The sequence below is a fragment of the Canis lupus genome, chromosome 7, assembly GCF_003254725.2.
Source record: "Canis lupus dingo isolate Sandy chromosome 7, ASM325472v2, whole genome shotgun sequence".
Classification (NCBI taxonomy): domain Eukaryota; kingdom Metazoa; phylum Chordata; class Mammalia; order Carnivora; family Canidae; genus Canis; species Canis lupus.
Window position 1 is genome coordinate 56,527,506 of NC_064249.1, and position 20,654 is coordinate 56,548,159.

Sequence of the window (20,654 nt, forward strand, 5' to 3'; positions counted from 1 at the left end):
CCAAATACAATTATGGAGGAAACTGAAAAAACAAACTTTAAACGTAGCCAGTAGGAAAACCGTTTCTGATGGAGGTTGCCTCCCTGCTCTGAACTGGAGAGTCTTGACAGCAAATGCTTGCTGGGGATCATGACTTAATAATTACAATTGAAAGGGTTAGTTAAGAATGACAGACTGACATCATGAAACAAATGAAAGATGACGAGGGTGAATTTTGAGCTCCAATTCTCTCCCATGCCAGGGAAGCGTTCGACACCCTCTCTGCCTCGGTGTGTCTGGGGCCTCCTCTTCTTGACCTGTCACATTCGTGGCCATTCACTTGTCATCTTCTGCGTCTCATTGTTATCCTGTACTGATCCACGACAGAGCCAGAATAGGTTCTTTCTTAAATGTGTTGCTTTTAGCTGTTGCCGAGAACCCCGCCCCTCCATGACTGCCTGCCACAGACAGGCTCACCCTTAACTATACTTCCCCAGCTGAAATGATATCTGTTACTAATTTCTGCACAAATCTGTGTCAGACAAAACCTTGGAGAAGGGTCTGTCTTCTTGCTCCACTTTACACTACTGTGAGTGTAAAACATTCTGACATTTTGGCAGAAAGACAACAACCTGTTAAAAGGGGAGGGGGGTGAACTACTCTGTATAAATCATTGACTCTGTTATACTGTTAGATAATCCTTAGTGTTTCATATCTGCTCTAAGGGAATTAAACTTGAGATAACTAGGAGAAGTGTTATGAGGCAGCATTTATAGAATATAAACACTTTTAGGGGAATCCTTAGATAGGATTTTTTCTATACTCATGACTTACAAAAATTAATACATACAGTAAGAAAATGTAAGAAAATATAAATTAAAATTGGTGAAACATTAGACAGAAGGAAAATAGAGTAAATTATGAAATGGGCCAAAGAGTCAGTACAAAATACATTAATGAAGTCTTAAATATTTGCAAGTAATGACTATAAATTAGGCTCTGAGCTTTCTAGTGGCCCACACAAAGAAGCAACCATTGCAATAGTGCAGTCATTCTAAGTTCATAGTCCTGGACATGACTATTTTTAGGGGGGAATATACAGAAGTTTATTTCAATGAACACTCAAATATAATTCTTTCTACTTCAAATTTGTATACCCAGTATTAGGCATACTCTATCTCTGGCAGATGAGGAAGAGCTTAAACATTCATTGCCTGAAAGGATAAATACATATCCTAAGTCAAAATTTGGCAGTAATGAGAAAATAACATCCTAATTTTTTTCTTGAAAATATTTAACAATATTAATGGTTTACAGTCACACTGCAGATCTTTGACTTTTCACCTATCTGTGGTCATAATCAGCTCAGAATGCTTTCCATCTAGCCTTTGCAGACTTTTCTTTATTTTTTTTTATTTTTTATTTTTTTTGCAGACTTTTCTTTATTGGTTTGCTAAATATGATTGTTTGTACTCAGTATTATGCTAAGGATCCAGAATTATTTCATTGGTATTTTATAAGTAACTGTTTGAGGCTGAAATTCTCCAAATCTTATTATTCTAATTATAAACTTTAAAGCACTTAATTATATTATTGTATGTTACAATACCTATTTGGCAGATATTTATTTTTAAGTCTTATTCCTCATAAACATAAGATTACAAGGTATAAAAAAAACCAGTGCAACACCATTTATAGCGTGTGTGAGTCATAAATTCATAGTCTCATCCACATGTAAAATGTATATGGCTAAGATATGAATAACAACATGGAAGAGAGGGAAACAGGTTAGAAATAATGAGGAGAAGGCAAATTTAAAAAGAAATGTATTGTTTAAGCCACTTAGAGTAATATTTTGTTTTTGATTCTTTATCCAAAGCACAAAACAGCTTCTGAAGATGAGCATAATTGTATGCCCCTTTTTATTTGCAATAATTTTATTTTGGTGTTTCAGGTTGAATTAGCCATTAAGATATTATTTTAGTTGCTGAATGTATTAAATCATTTGAAACAAATCATGTAAGGGACTAGGCATGCTTCCTAAGAAATCTGTTCTGAGTAAGGTGAGTACTTATTTTAACAAGGCATCCACAGTCCATTGCTGGATTCCAAAACATTTATACTCTGTTACATTCACACAACTAGTCTATAAATGTGCCAATTTAGTTCTGACACATCAAGCATAAATTTGAGTTTGAAAGTCTCACTTCACTGAGTTTTACCGGTGTCCATATTGTTCTATGATAACAAGTGACATTTGGGCCATTGTGGATAAGCTTGTGCTGTATCTTAAAAATGTTCACAATTTCCTTTTGTTCTGGTTCAGTTTTGGACCCTAGATCATCTTTCACATAGTAACACATTCACTTTACCATCAAGCTTGCACAGTAGTTTACTTCATAGACTGGGTGTTTCCTGGATGTATTTTACCAAGGCCCTGCAAATTGTGCCCAGCCAACATGTCATAGCATTAGACGTGGCTTAGAGGTCACTTTGAGAACCTGTGAGGAAAGTGAGACATGGGAGCTCAGTAGCACACACGTCAACAATCAGCAGTGGCCCTCTTCTCTGATAAAGTTTGTGAGTTGTGATCAGCCAAATAAACTCTGGTGATTGCTGGAATGAGCAATTACATCCAGACTGACCTCATGACTGATCATGAGTTATATCAGTGTTTCTGGAATGTTCAATGGAGAAAAAAGGATCAGGAAGGAGTAAGATATAACATTAGAGCAACAATATAATTTATTACTAAGACTGGGACAGTTATGACCATAAAGAGAGCTATACTAACAATTATACTGGGAAAACAATCATAAACCAAGACTATCCTGGGAAAACTGGAATGCATAATGCCCCTAGATAGCAGTAACTCAGTTACTTCCTCCAAAAGGTTCACATCTTAATGTAGGAAGCCTGACAAATAAATATACAGTCCATATACATCTGTTAACCATGAGAAATAGAAGTTTAGACCTGCATTAGGGAGCACAAAGATCAGTATGATTAGCAATATTTGGCAAAATAGTTTCAGTTGCCTATTATTAAAGACCGAATTAATTTAGAATCAGAATCTCTTATGATCTCAAATGAAGATACTCTGAGAGGTAAATAAAGTGAAAGTAAAGAATGTTCTTGTTCCTCTCAGGGTATAAGTGGTATTAACTCCTCTGGCCACTAGGGGACCACTTAGCACTTTGTACATTGCCTTGAACTGCTTTATACCATTTTGCACATAGACTAAGAAAAGACAACAGGATGCTAATTACATCAGGGTCCTGTGACATCTCTTACCTCTACAGCACATGCTAGTAATTGATTATATGATACTGTTGTCCAGTTGCTTCAAGTGTCTTAGTTTGGTTTTTCCAACTCATGGACTTCTAAGGAATATCTTAAGTCTTTGGCTCATCCAGCCAAATGCCTGAGCAGAGCTGCACTCTCCATAAGAACTGGATCCATATTTTTTTCTTTTTTTACTTGAATAACAGCCCTGCCTAGGAACTTCCCTAGCTCTTCCCTAAGTGTTGAACTCTAACCTCAGGTAATAATTTGAGCCCTGGAAATAGCAAAAAATAATTAAAATAACTACATTCCTACTAGGTACCAAGTGCTATGTATTTATATATAAACATTTTTTTTCTAATCCTACAATTTCTTCCAAGCAAGTGTTATTTTTTTCTCATATTAGAGATGAAAAAAAAACTGGGATTTTGGTTGAATTTCTCACCCAAGGTCCAAGACTATATAGATGGAGCAAAGGTGAAATTTCAATCACTATCCAAAGTTTGTATGATTTCCTATGTCCCATAACAGGTAGGAAGAAAAGATAACTAATCATCTGGTTCCTGTCATGATGTCCATGAACCTTAGTTTCCGAGCAGAAACACACAGAATTCTCTCACTGGGAATTTGCTATGGAGTCTACAGAAACCTCTACCCTATGATGTCTGCCTTGAGAGCTCCCTATGTCCTACATCATCACCTACTGAATGGGGGATTCAGGGAGTCATCCTGGAGAGTAGCTCTGTGCCACATTAGGGACAGAGGTACCACGGCATGGGTGGGATCCTAAGGTGTCAGCATCCTCAAAAATCTCACTGCCTGACATTATTTGATGTGGATGATGGACATTTTGTCATTTTTAATTTTATTAATTTTATTATGATTTTATATAGCTCTTATCTAAAGTGCTATAGATGGATGGTTGGATAGATAGGTCGATAGGTTGCTTCAAGGCTTGTGCTACGTGGCTACCACGAGATCATTTGATGTGAAATTTCTACAGCAAGCACACCGACTAACCTCAAGTATTACACTGTCATCACAGTCACTGTATTGTGACTTTTAAAATTTTAACATAAAGCTGTTAAATATATGGACTAGGCCATCTCTTATTCATCTTCGAATTCCCAGTCATGCTTCCTGGCACATACTTCCTGACACATAGCAACTAAAAAAAGAAAGAGAAAAGTGCCCTCCATCTATCACCTGAAAGCCAATTCCATTTCCAGGGGAAAATCAAATGCCTTCCCCTGAAATTGCCAGCGAGGCCTCTAGCTACAGTTCTTGAAAATACTTGCTTACAACTTGTGTGCCCTGCATGGGGCAGTTGCTCTTACACCTCTGCCTTTTCCAATTCCCCAGTTGGAAAATTGACCCAATAGCCTTTCCACAGAGAGTTTTTATATCCTAGCAACACCAACAAAAACAGTTAAAATTGAATATTAGACATGGCCAGACTGAAAGGTACTTCAGCTATGTCCCCATGTTTCTCCGACATCCATCCACCGTGTCTACTCCATTCTCTTCACTCCTAAGTGTCGGTCCATTTCTACTAGAGAGCATTTGAGTTATTTCTTTTCTTTCCTTCTCTCCAGCTATTCCAGGTGCTAAGGTATCACCTACCATCCTAAGGGAGGTACAGAATTATTTTCAGAAATTAAAGTCTTTGCAGATTCCTAAGATAAAACAGCATTTGTTTAAAGATTTATTAATTTATTTTAGATAGGAGAGAGAGTGCAAGCATGCGAACAAGCACATGAGCAGGAGGAGGGCAAAGAGAGAGGGAGAATCCCAAGCAGACTCTGCCGAGCATGGAGCCTGACACCAACTGGATCCCAGTACCAGAGATCATGACCTGAGCTGAAATCAAGAGTTGGCTGCTTAACAGACGAAGTCACCCAGGTGCACCAAGATAAAATATAATATTTAACCTCCCAATGAAGGGAAGGAAAAAAGAAAGAAGGGAGTGGAGGAGGAGAGAAGGGGAAGAATGAGGAGAGCAGAGATGGAGAAGAGAATGGAAGCCACTGACAGACCATGTCTATTGTGTAAGCATGCAGGGAAAATGTGTTTCAGTCTCAAAATATGATCAGCCTCTGCCTAAAATTGTAATTTATTGGGGCACAGTCTTTCTTTCCTTCTCTACCTGCCTCCTGCTCCTGTCTCTTTAATGACATGTAATCAATGCAAATAGCACATATTTAAAGTATACAATTGGGTTTTTGGACATTTGTATACACCCAAGAAACTGTCATCACAATCAACAAAATGGACATATCCACCATCTCAACGCTTTCTCTACTTTGTAAACCCATTAGACCTTCCCCATCCCCTATCCTCTCCCTGTCCTTAAAAAATCACTCATCTGCTTTCTGTCACTATAAATTACTTTGCATTTTCTAGAATTTTATGTAAAATGAGATCATATAGCATTTACTCTTTTTTCAGTCACCATAATTATTTTGAGATCCATCATATTTTCCATATATTAATAGTTCATTGTTTTTCTTTGTTGCAGAATTCCACTGTATGCATATATCAAAATTTGTTTATCTGTTCACACATACTGAGCTATTTCCAGTTTGGCTATTACAAATAAGACCAGGGGTGCCTGGGTGGTTCCATTGATTAAGTGCCAGACTATTGATTTTGGCTCAGGTCCTGATATCAGGGTCATGTGAGATGGAGCCTTGTGTCAGGCTCCACACTGAGCATTGAACCTACTTAAGATTCTCTCCCTCTCCCTCTGTCTCTCCCCCCACTGCATGCACACACATGCACGTGTGGGTGCTCTTCTCTCTAAAAAAAAAAAACAAAAAACAAAACAAAAAAACAAAAAAAAACAAAGCAAATAAGACCAATGAGAATATCATGTACAAGTCTTGATATGCTTTAATTTCTTCTGGGTAAACATCTAAAAGTGGAATGGCTGAATCATATGATAGGTATACATTTACATTTTAAGAAAGTATCAACCTGAAAAAAAATTTAAAAAAAGAAACTATCAACCTGTTTTCCAAAGTGGTTGTACCATTTGATGTACTCACCAGCATTGTATGAGAGTTCTAGTTTCTTGCATTCTTCTCTATGTTCCATATAATCAGCCTTTGAAATTTTAGCCATTCTAATAGTTGTATACTGGCATCTGTAGTACTTTTAACTTATAATCCCCTAATGTCTAATGTTCAACATTTTTTCATATGTTTATACACCGTCTACATATCTTCTTTGGTAAACTGTTCAAATATTTGCCCATTTTTTAATTGGAGTGTTTGTTTTCTTACTACTGGATTTTAAAGTTCTTTGTCTATCCTAGACACGATTCTTTAACAGATAAAAGCTTTGCCAATATTTTCCCCCAGTCTATAGCTAGTCATTTCATTTAATTAACAATGTCTTGTGAAGGGCAGGGGTTTTTAATTTTTAAAAAACTGTAAATTATCAGTTCTTTTATGAATCCTCTTTTTCTGGTCTTATCTAAGAAATCTTTACCTACACCAAAGTGACAAAAATCTTCTTCTTTGTTTTCTTCCAGAAGTTTTACTATTTTAGATTTTATGGTTAGTTTTATCATCCATTTGACTTACTTTTTTGTATATGGTGAGAAGTATGGGTCAAAGTTCTTTTTTTTTGTTTGTTTGTTTATGGATATCCATTCTATTTGTTGACAAGATGATCTTTTCTTCACTGAATTGGTGACCTGATCAAAAATCGTTGTCCATATACTCTCTAATCTGTTTCATTGTTCCATTTTCTATCTTGATGCTAATATTCTTAATTTCTACACCTTTATAAGTGTTCAAATGGAAAATGTTAGCCCACCAACTCTGTTGTTTTTCCCATATAAGTATTAAAATCAGCTTGTCAACATCTACCAAAAAAAAAGTCCGCTAAGATTATTATTAGAATTGCATCAAGTTTACAGATCAATTTTGGGACGACTAATATCTAATCAATATTAACTCCTTCAACCCATGAAGAGTATACTTTTCAATTATTTACATCTCCCTTAATTTCTCCCAATAGTATTTTATAGTTTTTAGTGCACAGGTCTTTCATATATTTTGTCAGATTTTACACTAAGTATTTTACATTTTTCATGCTGTACTATAATATATGAGATATATTAAATTGTAAGTTGTAGGAGTCTTCTGTTGGCATATTCAAATACATTTGCACATAGATCTTATATCCAGAAATATTGCAAAACACTTTTTAATTAGATTTCTTGTAGATTCTATGTGATTTTTGCACACAAATAATCATGTAAAAATACATGATTCCTTCCTTTTTGATCTGGATAACTTTTTTTTTTTTTTTAATTAACTGTGCTGGCTTGAATCTCCAGTGCATTGTTGAATAGTAGTGGTGACACTGAGCATCCTTGTCTTGTTCCTAGTTCTAGGAGGAAAGTATTCAGTCTTTCATCATTAAGTATGTTAGCTACTTTCAGCAGATTTAATAAATTCCTTTCTAATCCTGGTTTCCTGAGAGACTTTGCTTTTTCCTTAATGAGGAATAATTGCTGGATTTTGTCAAATACTTTTTCTAGTGAGGTGATCATAATGATTTTCTTTTTTGGTTTGCAAATGTTAAACCAACTTTGCATTCCTAGAATCAGCTGTGCTTGGTCATGATGTATTATCCTTTATGTATATTTGGATTTACTTTGTTAAAATGTTATTTAGAATTTTTGTATCTGTACTCATGAAGAATATTGGTCTTTTTTAAAAATTTTATTTATTTATTCATTAGAGATACAGAGAGAGAGGCAGAGACATATGCATAGGGAGAAACAGGCTGTGGAGAGCCTGATGCAGTACTTAATCCCAGGACCCAGGGATCACAACCTGAGCCAAAGGCAGGCACTCAATCACTGAGCTGCCCAGGTGTCCCAGAATATTGGTCTTTGATTTTCTTTTCCTGCAATGTCTTTGACAGGCTGCAGTACCAGGCTAATTCCAACCTCATAAAATGAATTGGAAAGTAATCTCCATTTCAGAGGAAAAAATACATTGCCACAGTATTCTAATTTTTGGAGCTATAAAATCAATCCTCCATGTTTAAAAATAGTTGCTTTGTGATCTCCTTTTCTTTTACATACTTGTCATATGATATGCTCTCCAAAACCTGGACTTTACGGTCCTCCTCTTGAAAAGTGACAAACTTTTACTCCTCTTCTTAAGATGGGACTCTGAAAAGAACACAGCCTAGTAGTATTTTCTTGTCATTTTACTGAACAGTAGGATTTGCGGCCTTTAGTCTTGTCACTTAGTTTTTATTAATGCAGCCAAAGGTGGCTTTACTACAAACTAAACCTTTGCTACCATCACAGCCATAAGCCATGTTATTGTGTCATAGTCAGAGCCCAAGAAAGCCCCAAATCAAAGTATCCTATCCTCTATCCTTGAGAATAAATTTCACTGTGCCTTTATCCAAATCGAGAAGGCCTCTTCTTAAACCACGTACACAGGATAGATCTAAGGAATATAAACCTCTTACCCTTGGCTGGTGACTACAAACAGATTAAGAATAAAAAATCTGAGTTCAAGGAAAGTCTTTTGTTGGGAAGTTCTCCAAGGTTACCTTTATAAGGAGCCTTAGACAGCAAGTTACTGGCCAAAGACCAAATCTAAGCATCATGAGAAAACTGGAGGTTAGGCGTGATTGAACAATTCTAGTTATTGGCACTAACAGAACAACTCTTATCTCTTATTTGTGTGAGCACCTGAGTGGCTCATTCAGTTAGGCCTCCAACTCTTGAATTCAGTTCAGGTCATGATCTTGGGGTCATGGGATGGCGCCCCATATGGGGCTCCATGTTGAGCATGTAAAGTGCTTAAGATTCTCTCTCTCCCTCTCTCTTTGCCCCTCCCCCCACTTGTGCTCTCTCTCAAGAAAAAAATCCTTAAAAAAAAAAAAACAGTGATATTTGTTACTTGTACTTTGATCTAAGTATATATATATATATAAAAGATTCACTTAATATGAAAAGCACCTCTTATTCAGTGTCTCAAGAGTAGCAAACATTATCTTGAGATGACCGGTAGTACCTGTCTTCTAATTACAGGCTTTTTGTTCATAGGACATGAAGCAACTAAGAAATATATGAGTTAACTTTACCTAAAGTTTACTGAATTTTTGGTAGAGAATGAGCTCTAAATAAAGTCAGCAGAATATATGGTAAATAATAGATAATGTAGGGCAGCCCCGGTGGTGCAGCGGTTTAGCGCTGCCTGCAGCCCAGGGCATGATCCTGGAGACCCTGGATCGAGTCCCACGTCAGGCTCTCTGTATGATGCCTGCTTCTCCCTCTGCCTGTGTCTCTGCCTCTCTCTCTCTCTGTCTCTATGAATAAATAAATAAAAATCTTTAAAAAAAATAATAATGTATAAGTATTTGCTATATAAATGATAACAACAACAAAAAAATGACAGAATGAATGAGTGGGTCCTATAACCATCCCGGATAAAGGGACAAAGAAACAAATACATCAAATTAGGATAATTCAAGGAAAGCTTATATACAAACCACTGATGACAAAGACATGAGTAAGTTATAGAAGATCCATAAAGGATGGCACAGAAATCCTGGGCTGATAGAAGTGGAGCTGTTGCCACCTCTAGACCTAATGAATAAGAAGAAAGAGGCATGGAAGCCCATTGGTGTAATCTGTACAGCATTGCCTACAAAATAGGCAGTAGGGTGGAGACAAGGACAAGGATGGAGAGTGGATCTTGAGGAATAAGCAGAGGATATTCACTACAAATAGGTTGTGAACCAGGCCTAAGAGCAATCAACTCTGGAAATGGAAAAGCTACCAATGCAGCAGATTGAGCTTCAAGCTGTGGAAGGAATGTCTAAATAAATTAATATTAATATAGGCATAAAAGAAATTGTTACTCAAATGGTGTCTGGAGCACAAGTACACCAAAATGTTAATAATAACCCCCCCCCCATAAAGTATCTTAACTCACATTTACCAAAGACCAGTTTCCAAGCAGGTCAACAGTAGGAATTTGATACCCTTCCCTTCATAGCAACCAGGAGGTGCTAGGGACCAATAAAAGAAACTTTAAAAATGATCCTGAGTTGGTACACTGTTAATCATGTTGATATGTTGTTGATTATTTTTAAACTAAAAACAAAATGAACTCTTCTTAAAACTTAATTTTTTAAACCAAATGTCAAAGTAGGAATTCTGAACTGAAAAAGAACATACAAGTCTACTGCACTAGTACCCCAAATCGAAGTCTCCTTCAGGCAAATTTACTACCGTGATTTACTATCAGACAGGCAGTGGCCTCTCATCTCTCGGCTCATGCCTTTCCCCTTTTACTCACGTTAGTCTAGTGATAAATGATGTAGAATTTCTGAGAGAGAGAGAAAATTATGCCCAATATAAAAAGTGGTTGAAAAAGCTGATTACAGAGTCATTAGCCCCTGTGGGCTCATTTTATTGCTATAAAGTCATCATTCAAGTAGACATATATTTAGCTTCTGTGGCCTTCGTTTGTGGTAAGCAAAATAACCTCAGACAAAAAAGGGAGCCCAAGTTCAAACTTCCTATTTTTAGTGATGTGACAATCAATTTGCTAAATTAGAAAAGCCCAGAGAAGCAGAGGAATGTCATCAGCGTGTGTTCCTTGTACTGTGTGCCACTCAGAACACATGTGGGGATGGGTTTACTCCTAGGTCACATATTCTATGAGGCACTCTTGGAATCCAACCTGTGGCCAGGAAAAGGTACCAAGGATGATGAGGAATTTATATACACCTTGACACTGAGAAATAGTAGTCTTTTATTTAATTTTTGGACAGATTGCAGAGAATAGATTAATTTATTCACCAGCTAGTTCAAATAGTTTATGGACAAACACAATTCAAAGTGAGCTATTCATTCATTCATTTATTCAATATTTATTGACCAAATATAATTTTTCTGTTACTGTGCTAGGTTTTAAAAGTTAAAGGAGACTTTACTAGCAAGCACTGATTTTAAAAATGGTGAACTCTGTATCACTTGTGGGTTTGTAATCAAACACTATTTGTGAATGGTAGTATAGAAAGTAGAACATTTGTGTTCCTTATTTTAATGTGCATATCAATCACCTGGGAATCTTAATAAATTGCAGGTTCCCATGCAGTAGATCTGGGCTGGAGTATGAGACTTTGCATTTCTGACAAGTTCCCAGGTGATTCAGATACTGCTGGTCTGTGAGCCATGCTTTGACTTAGCAAGGCCTAAAGGTCACTGCCTCTCCAATATTCTCTGATTTTAGTAAGAATCAACAGATCTATTTTGTGTCATCTCAGATGCAGTGTCTTGCCTTTCAGGTAAAGAAGCAAAATTAGAAGACATTTTTTGTCAGATATCTGTCACTAGAAGAGTGAGAGCTAACTCTCTTTGCAGAGTTTGTCTCTGCATCCTGTCTTGCTATTTATTGCATCTGAATTAAGATCTTTTACCCATCCTATTAATATAAATTGTAAACCATGTGAAAAAAATACACCAATATAGAATCTTCATTCAAAATCTTAGTTCTGAGCTACTCTCCTTCATATTTCCTTGCACTTAATCCCATTGTGTTGTAGCCCATCTTATGCTCTAATTCTCCAGTACTGATATTTTGTTTGCCCTTCAGAATTGAAATTTCAGGCTTTTTTTTTTTCAGGTCCAACCTTGAAATAGTTCAGCAATGATCTTGATATCTACCATATTACATTTACCCACTGTGAAGATCCAGCCCTCTCGATAAATATTCTTACCCCTTTAGCTCAGAATCAGTCTCCCTGAAACTATTTCTGCCACTGGGTTTTTCCTGTCCTGAGTGGGAATTGAATGAATCAAGGCTATTGAGACCAATTTGCCATCTCAGGTGACCCAGAACAGTTTCAGATTTCCGGAAATTATTAGAAAGGCAGAGTTTATACAATATAATTTCCAAGCATAGTCTATTTTTTTCTGTGAGTAAAAGCCTGAGGAGAATACTGATAAAACTGACACTAGAGATTCACCTAAGTAATGATAGTTATGATCTTTGGGGAAAAAAATGGAATGATATTTCAGAAGGTAAACTAAGAGTTTACAAGTACAGAAATGTACTCCATTTTACAGACAAGATCTCCAAATAACCTCCTTTTATCAAAAACCCATCCTTAGATGTTTCTGTATACTTTTTATAAATTTGACTACTAAACTGAATAAACTGAAAAAAGACATTAGGAAAACATATAGTCATTGAGAGAAACTGGAGTGATTTGAATAAGAATGAGCTAATTTTTAAAAATATTTTATTTATTTATTTGAGAGAGAATGAGAGGACAGGAGCAGAAGGGGAGGAAGAGGGATGAGCAAACTCCCTGCTGAGCATGGAGCCTGATGTGGGGCTTGAACTCAGGACCCTGAGATCATGACCTGAGCCAAAACCAAGAGTTGAGTGCTCAACTGACTAAGTCACCCAGATGCCCCAAGAATGAGCTAATTCTTAATCAGTCTAAAGAATATCCCTCAATTTTGGCAGCATATATTCAAATATAGCAACACATATAGAAAGGTGGCCATTCCATTTCATATTTATGTCCACCATCTATGAACATTGACAGAATTTCTTGTCTGAAGAAATCGGCTTTGTTAGTGAGAGGGGGCTCTCACTAACAACTTATATTCTCTTTATTTTCTATGTATTAGACTTGCTTTCCTCCCCTGAAAAGAATTACAAACTCTTACAGGTAAAGACTGTGTTTGATTCTTCCTTTGCATTTTCCTTGGCACCAGGCACCTACTAAGGACTTTAAGAATGATTATTGTTTGATTATCGAAGATGTTAAGACAAATTATTTTACCTGCAAGAGATATTATACGTGCTTTCTATTCAGTAAGAAGTGAGTCACTTGTAAGTGGTGCTCAAGAGGCAGAAAATTGTAAACATGGCAGAGACCTCTTGGACTACTGTTTTGAATTCTAGAAAGGGCAGGGCAGAAATTCTCTGGGATAAATGTGTGCAGCCACCTGCTCACCCGTTAGAGGGCAGTAGAGCAAGGAGACTGGGCAGGGCCTTTACTGTCATTTCATCATATTTCCTGTGGCGTCCACTGCTTCAGAACTACTATGACCCCTACCTGCACTTAAGAAGAAAATGGTGTGAGGACATCTTGTTACTGAGCCATTCAAGAAGAAACCCAGGCATGTGTTATATGTACCATGTTTGTGTGATGATCATTTGAAATACTTCCAAATCTGGGAGGAATTAGTAGCCTTATGCTTTCTTGTTTCTCTTTTCAAAATAAAGTGTCATTCTCCTTCCCCATCTTTTTATTCTCTGCCTTGGGCTCCATGATGTATGTGGGTCAACTTAGCTGGGCCACCATTTGCAGATATTTGGCCAAACATTATTCTGGATGTTTCTGTGAGAGTATTTTTGGATGAGATTTAAGTTTGGTGGATTTTGAGTAAAGCAGATTACCCTCCATAGTGTGCATGGGCCTCTCAATCAATCAGTTGAAGATCTGATGAGAACAAGACTGACCTCCCCCAAGCAAGAGAGAATTCTACAGCAGAAGTCTTTGGACGTAAACTATAACAACTACTTTTCCTAGTTCTCCAGCTGAATGACCCACTCTGCTTATTTTAAACTTTGCAACCTCCATAATCACCTAAGCCAATTCCTTAGAATCTCTCTCTCTCTCTAAACACACACACACACACACACACACACACACACACACACACACACCCTATGGGGTTCTGTTTCTCTGGAAACCCTAATGAACACTCTTTTCACTGTGACATTTGGAAGTTTGTCCTTTCTCACATGGCCAAAATGGCCACAAAACATTTAAAAACTCAATCAATTGAAGAAGGCACTGACATAAAAGCAACCTATCCTCAGTTTCCCAACTGACTTTGTGCAAATGAAGGAAGCAGCTGGATAAACTGGAAATGCTTCCAGTATTTTCTCCACTCTGAGAGAAAACTTCTCAAGCAAGGTTCTGAGTACATGAGTTAAACTTTCACTTCATCTATCTGGCTGCACATAAAGATTGTTCTGTTGAACTTGGCAATAAATGGATGATTGAAGGAGGAAGGCTGATAAGGGTGTCATGGAAAACAGGGGACCCCCGGAGCTTTTAAAATGAAGAATATGGAACTGAGAAAGTAAGCAGCATTAATCAAATGTAAGAAGATCCTAACCAGTATTTTAAGACAGAAGCTGCAGCATTTTACAGGAAAGCTGGAAATTAACTGATGAATCTCACCTATGGCACTGCTCTGGTTTCTTTAACTTGATTTCTGTCCAATACTAGAGAGTAAGGGTGATATTTGTTCATGTTTACAAGCTACAAAATACAATCATTTTTCCAGTTACCCACTGTCTAAAAAGTTTTTTTCTCAAAGATCATCATTGACTATAAAAATTCAGCAGCAGAGAAAAGAATAAATTTCAAATAATCATACTTTTCAATAAGTACCATGTAAAAAGATTTCCTCTACAAAATAGGAAGTCTCCCCATAATTTTTACATGGATCTTGGATGGTTTGTCAGCAAGTGTATTTCATTTCTTTACAATTTCAAAAACCATGAAATCCTTACTCTTCCAACTGCTGACTTTGAATTTGTTTGTTCAACACATCTGTGATTATCTCTGGACAGGAAAAACAATAAAAGAAGTGAACCCACTGAAAATTTCATTTATCCTGCCAAGTGCCCTTACAACTTGTCCTAATACCTCTTCCTTCCCCATCCTTTTTTTTTTTTTTTTAAGTTTATCTCCCAAACAGTGATAAGTCCAAGGTTACATATTATCTACAGTTTTCAAATCAGTACTACCTTATATCACCATTGCTGCACAGTTTAGGGCTTTGCGGCTAGCTACCATGACAATAGATGCACAGCCTGGAACCAGTTTTAGTTAATTAGAGTCAATCAATCCAAACTTTGCTAACTTACTCATGTGAAACAATAGTATAATGAACCAAAGTCGGCAAGATGATTGGGAAACACAAATTATTGCACCCTGATAAATTAAATGTGACTATTACAAAACCTTCTTTCTAAATGAATACTCAGGGAAGGAATATGAGTCTTTAATATAATTAAGAATACGGGGGGGGGGGGATGAAAAGCGCTATTAAAAGCCCCACCTTTTTTTTTTAAAGGAAGAAAAATAGAGGTTGTATTATATGGGAAGATCTTGCAGCATCTTTGTGAGTAATAATTTGGGAAAATAACTTCCTGTTGGTTCTGGTCATTGGATGGGGTACACAGAAAAGCAGACCATGCATACTTGGGAGTGCCAGAACCATGGCTGGGTGGTGAAAGAGCAAAAGGAGAGAGGCAGATGAGCCTAGACCTTTGTGTCTGTCTGTCCTCAGTGTCAAGAGTGTGAGTTTATGTGACCCAGGGGTCAGTGCTTTTGGTAATGTATGAAATTGAATGAAAGCTTTTCCCTAGAACTCTGGCAAATCTGATGTGCCAGCATTGGTGTTCGTGACACACATGCTGAGTTCAAGGCCTGTGACAGACTAAATAAAATATGTGGCCATTTTATACCTATAATTGACAGAATAAGACAAACCCAAGATTCAATCTCCCATTAGCCAAACCTTTCTGTTGTTTTATCCCAAGGTAACCTGTGAATCCTATCAGAACTTTTACTTGGGTTAAAAAACCATGTTGATGAGAAAGAATTAAATGGGAGGTAAGAGAACATTTGTAATGCAAATTGATATGAGGGTACTAGACATCCCATTTGGGAAACAAGACTTGGGAAACAAAAAACAAACCCGGAAAGGGGACTGAGGAAGGTAGAGAAAGGAAAAAAAATGTCGAAGGACAACTTTTAAAACAAGATCCTGCCTCAACTTAGGCCAAAATTGGTCCTATTTTGGGTGTTGGCAGTAAAACATCCTGCATAAAAACTTTGGAAGAGACAGAGAGCAAAGAGGTCTGACTTGGAGTTTGAAAATCTGGGTGGGGAGTCTTCTCTCAGCCAGTTAGATGATCTATTTGGCCTCTGTTTCCTTATCTGCAAAATGGAGTGTTAAAGTAGATCATCAATGACGAAGCTTCCATCTCAAAATATCCCAACTCCAGGTACAATTTCAAGAACAGTTTTTAATAACTTACTACATGACATATGTTAGCTACTACTATATATTGAATATCTCCCAAATTCAAAATTGAAAATTAACCCCCGGGTAATCGTATTAAGCAATGAAGCCTTAGGGAAATGATTAGGTTATGAGGAGAGAGTCCTCATTAAAGAGATTAGTGGCTAAATAGAAGAGGCTCTGAAGAGCTCGCTCATCCATTCCACTATGTGAGGTCACATTAAAAAGATAGGCATTTGTAAACCAGGAAGGGGACTCTTACCAGATATTGAATTTGCAGGCACCTTGATCTGGAACTTCCCAGCCTCCAGAACTGTGAGAAATAAATGTTTGTTGTTTGAGCCTCCCAGTCTATGGTATTTCTGTTGCAGCAGCCCAAATGGACCAAGACAACTAGGAGTTACCTTGTTACTTCAGTCATATAAGCAGGCAGATCAAGGCAAACTCCAGAGATCTTTACAGTGTGGTTCATAAAGATGTCATATGTTATGTTAGTTTTTATTGTTTTATATTGAACACTCATCTATTTTCTCACAATCTAAATCACAGCTAACTTAAAGTCTTTATATACTGTAAGCTCATATACATTTTGTTGTCATTATCAAGTGCATAAACAGCTTGTCTTATAAGAGCCTTAAAGGTTGGCCCTGCATCCATGTCAAGGTTTGGATGTGTCTTGCTGGGCTGGGTGGAAGACAGCATTTGTTTCATTTTCCTTATTGTTTAAAGATGACTGCGCAATGGTAGGGTAGCTCACTTCATGTCACAAATGAATTGTCAAATAATTTGAATCTTTTACAAGACAGGAAATAGGAGTAATTTTGCTTTCAGTGTCCTGCCATGTCTAACAGAGTACATCAGTTATAGACAGGCTTAATCAATAACTATTAGATGATGGGTGGATGCAGAAATGAAAGAATAGGTTACAGGTGGGTGGGGAAATAAACATTTGAATAAATGGAACATTAATATAAACATAGTGGCATATAGTTTATATTTCTTTGCATTTGGCAAACTTAATGTTTTTATATTTAGAGACTTACTTTGAAAAATGGCACTATTTTAGATAATAGAAACATATGATAAAATTCTACACATTCTTATATTCATTTAACATATTCATACTCATTTAACTACTAAGAAAAATGTATCTAAAAGATAACAAAAAAAATTAAAAGATAACAAAATAATTTTACCATCTTGAAGATGTGTGGTGTGATTAATCCCACCTGCCACATCTCAGATTCAACTTCCATCATCAGCTATGAAATGAATTCAAACCAAGGGTTTATTTTCCAGATAGTTTATACCTATGACTTAAACCTCACAAAGCCAGTTGCCTCTCCCCAAGCCACACAAAAACCACAAAGTATTTCACTGGCCATGACACCGCCAATTGGTGATGAAAAATTTCCTTGTGCTTTTGACATTTCTGTGTAAAACGACAGCTGCTTCACTCACTTGGAAGCAGCCTTTTTCCCCCACTGGGGATTAAAATCCCCAGTGGAGGTGGGTGGGCATCTTGCTGGCAATGTTGCATGCATACAGAGATTCTTAGATACTCCATAGCTGACAGCTAAAATGAACTCATTCTGTGAGGGATATGTTTTCCAGTGGAAGACAGCCAGACCTGCTTTCCTTAGGGGAATAGACTATGAGGGGTACTGTGGCCCTGTTCTCATCATAGTGAGTCTAACGCCCACAGTCACATGGGGCCAACTATGTACATTGTAGAAACCAAAGGCTAAAACTTTAAGTGCATCTTAACTACCAGAAGGAAAATCCTAGGTCAAAAATGAGCAGACAATTTAAAACAAAAACATATCTATGAATGCACTGGATCCTCCTCTTTTTTTCCTGTCATCATCATCATGATCAATATTATATTATTATTCTCTCATTTGACCTATGTTCTTACATTTCAGACTTCCTGAAACTTTAATATTGTTTGTTCCCTCTTTCTCTGGTCTCCCTTCTCTTCCTGTAGGTACCTTAAATCATACTCTCAATGAACACTCTCATTCCTTGTGCTCTTAAAATTCAAGCCCAGGGAAGAAATGAGATGAGTTTCATTTAGTCACATAACCTCAAACAGTTGAGCCCTTAGAAGGCTGCCATTCTGATGTATTCCATACTAATTATTTTGGCCCAGATCCTACTGATTGTGTTTCTGTTGTCATTAAAATGCACCTTGTGAATGGCACTCCCTTACTCATCAAATCCACAACTATCATGCAGAATTTCAGTGTGACTTCTAGGTTAGCTCCACATGAACTCAGGATAACCCTAGAGTGTGGGATACAAGTAGGAATCAGAAGACTCCACTTTATATACTGCTCCCCCTGTGGTGTGGATCTGTTAGTCTCATAGAGATGTAATAAGGATGAAAGTGCTTAGTAAAGGGCATGGGGACTTGTTAATATTGACTATGACAATTCAGAGCAGTAGAGTAGAAAGAACTCTGTGGAGATTTCAAATCTTCTTTCAGCCATTTAACTATGTGACATCATTTAACCTCTCTGAACTTCATTATCAGTATCTATAAAATGATAACATATTATTTTAGTGATATAAATGTGTATATATACACATATATAGAGATACATGTTTTATATATATGTGTGTGTATGTACATCTAGATCTGACACTTCTCTGACTTTTCTAAATGATTATTTCAGAAAGGTACTGGAAGTGGCTGAGTACCTGATCCCGGTCCTCAAGGTATCAAAGTTTGAGGAAACAGGTGTTATCACCCCAGGAGAGTTTGTGGCAGCTGAAGATCACTTAGTCTACTACTGTCCACATGGCAACAGGGGAAGAATTGAAAGTAAAGGCATACTTACCAACAGGCAAACAACTTTTGGTCACCAAAAACGTGCCTTGCTACAAGCGGTGCACACAAATGGAATATTCAGATGAATTGGAAACTACCATTGAGGAAGATGATGGTGATGAGGGTTGGGTAGATACTTATCATAACACAGGTATTGCAGGAATAACTGAAGCACTTAAGGATGTTAAATTAGAAAGCAAGGACAATATAAAACTTCAAGATTGCATAGTAGTATGTGAGGAGGAGGAAGAGGAAGAGGAAGGAGAAGTTGCAGATATGGAAGTATATGAACAGAGTAGATTGTTGGGAACAGATGAAGCTACCCTAGACACAAGGAAAATAGTAGAAGCTTATAAAACTGAAACTAATGCTGGTGGTGAGGATGCTATTTTCCAAACCAGAACTTATGATCTTTATATCACTTATTATAAATATTACCAGACACCACGACTATGGTTGTTCAGCTATGATGAGCAAAGGCAACCTTTACCAGTTGAACATATGAAGACATCAGTCAAGATCGTGTGAAGAAAACAGTGACCTTGAAAATCACCCTTGTCTCCTATCACCTCCTCTGTGTTCATACAGGCATGCCAGGTGATAAAGAAAATCATTAAGACTGTTACAGAAGGAGGGGGAGAACTTGGTGTTTCTATGGATCTTCCAATTTTCTTAAAATTTGTACAAGCTGTCATTCCAAAAATAGAATATGACTACACCAAACACTTCATAATATGAAGAAAGCATAGAATCTATCCCAATTATTGGTTCTGATTTTTATTTTTTAAAGATTTATCTACTTATTATTTGAGAGACAGCAGGGGGAGGGAGAGGAAGGAGAGAGGTAGACCCTCTGCTGAGCAGGGAATCCATGCAGGGCTTCATCTCATGACCCTGAGATCATGCATGACCTGAGCCAAAATCCAGAATTGGACATTAAACCAACTGAGCCACCCAGGTGCCCCTGGTTCTGATTTTTAAAGGATTAACCCATACATGTGTCCATTGACCATATTCACAAATGGGTACAATTTCTTTAATAGAGGGACTTACATGGTTATGCATTAAATTTAAAAAATTCCATTAAATAGCTATTTCACTGATTACCTATGTTAAAAAGTTTAAGAATATCTCTGACAATTTTCTAATAATTTCTGTATTGCTGATCTCCAGAGTAATGGAGAAAGTCTCATACTTGCTAGTATTAGTACAATGCAAAACACATAGTAATTATCATTAAAACGAAGCCAACAATAGGTAGCAAAAGACCAAAACCTGTTACTACAAAAAAACAACAATAAATTTATGGCAATGTATAAAAACTCCCTTCTTTTATCACTTATTTTAAAGATTTTTATTTATTTATTCATGAGAGACACAACACACAGAGAGAGAGAGGCAAAGACACAGGCAGAGGGAGAAGCAGGCTCCATGCAGGGAGCC

The 20,654-nt window shown here is 37.0% G+C and overlaps 1 pseudogene; it reads left to right on the plus strand.

The window, feature by feature from the left end:
• The first annotated feature begins 17,584 nt into the window (after positions 1-17,584).
• On the plus strand, positions 17,585-19,949 carry LOC112648179 (ubiquitin-like-conjugating enzyme ATG3; annotated as a pseudogene).
• The last annotated feature ends 705 nt before the right edge of the window (positions 19,950-20,654 follow it).